The sequence below is a fragment of the Pygoscelis adeliae genome, unplaced genomic scaffold (genome assembly GCF_000699105.1).
Source record: "Pygoscelis adeliae isolate BGI_AS28 unplaced genomic scaffold, ASM69910v1 Scaffold38, whole genome shotgun sequence".
NCBI lineage: Eukaryota > Metazoa > Chordata > Aves > Sphenisciformes > Spheniscidae > Pygoscelis > Pygoscelis adeliae.
The window spans coordinates 1,704,821-1,706,517 of NW_008825614.1; positions in this window are offsets into that span (position 1 = coordinate 1,704,821).

Consider the following 1,697-nt stretch of genomic DNA (forward strand, 5'->3'; position numbering starts at 1 on the left):
CTTCGGGTCTCGGGGGGGGGAGGGGGGGGCGGGTTGCTGCAAGTGGCAGGAGCTAGCTGCCTTTCTGTGCCATTGCCTGGGGAGGCAGCAGTGCAGCTGGGGAAATTACGGGACAATAAAAAAGATCATCCTTTCCTAGGATCATGCCAGACAGATCAATCTTCAAGATGAACCTTGTTTTTCTGATGTTAGTTGTTCCAATTAACTGGCAAGATTTTACCCCTCCTGCTTTTCTTAACTGCAATCAGCAGTTAAACAGTTTAACTTAGTGATCAGCGAGGCACTACAGGGCCAGGGCGTGCCTCTGAGACACAAGTGCTGAGGGCCCAGCGCGGGGACAGCACGCAGCATACGCTCCAGCAGAAAACCCTGAACCAGGGCTCAAGACTGTGCTCATCCAGCGTGGCCAGAACTGAGGCAGTAATGGGTCTCATCACCCTGAACTACTTCCCCACCGACCATTAAAAACTGGGGGTTGTTAGCTTCTATGGGAGACAGCGAACCTCTTGTACTTGAGGCACTGAAGGTGACGCGGGTTTGAGGCTGAGGGGCTGAAGCTAGATTTTCATGCAAAGCCTTGAATTTGACTATTTAGCTGGCTAGATAACTCAATTTATGGCCCTGTTTTTAATAGAAGGTTACAGCAGACAATCTCTGGAGGTCCCTTCCAACCTAGACGTCTCTGAAAGTGACAGAATTATAGAAATTTTGTCTAAACTCCATTTTTTCCTTATATGGATAACCACGCAGTCTTACCTGTCTATGTCAGAAGAGTAAGGCAGAAGGGGGTACACCCTAGTGAGCCTTGATGGTCTCTGAAGATAAGATGCCAAGCTCTGAAGATCATCTTACCGCTGCCGAGCTGGGTTCTGTAGGGCCACAAAGTTGTCTTGGCACTGTTTTGCGAGGGCCACCCTTAAGGACTTAGTACCTTTAGTTCAGCGCTGGCCACGAGGGACCTGGGGTGGCTCCTGCAAGACCTCTGCAGCATCCTGGTCAGTGTTCCAGCAAAAAGGTTCATTAGTCTGGCATCTCTGCCTTTGCTGAGCTTCATGCCCCAAGTGATAATCCTCCTGTAAGGTGGAGCGTGAGGGAGAGGTGACAGAAGCTCTCTGCATGCAACCAAGTTCAGTGCAGTGTGGTCCAGGCACTCAAGGTTTCTGAAGTAGGGATACCAGTATGTTACACAGTTCCTGATTATATTTGTATTACTCTGTTTCTTGAGAGGTTTTATGATTTCAGATTTATGATCTGAACATGCTGCTTTTGAAAGCAATTAAGAGCCATCGTCTTTTTGCTCTGCTGGTTTTGCACTGACTCATTTCTCCCCAGCTGTGTACTTCAATGCTAGTGAAGAGAGGGAACAAAGGTTTTAACTACAATTTTTACGGAGCGCTTGCAACCTACTTGTTGAGTCCCAGAGCAGAAACACGTCTATTCACAGGCAGAATAACGTGCTTTATCACCTGTCTTGAGGGGAACACCGCTGCTTCACTTTGTGCACACCCCGTGAACGCCCAAGGGGGTGTGTCCTTCCGCGGGTTTTCCCGGGCCCCATGCTCCACAGTCCTGCCTCGGGCCCCGAGGAAGCGAGGCCGGCACGGCGTGCCCTCCCCTCCACCTCCCGTGCCCGAGTCCTCTCATGGCGAAACACCCGCCCGCCCCAAGCCGGCCGCCTCCCACCCCTCTCCCCACCC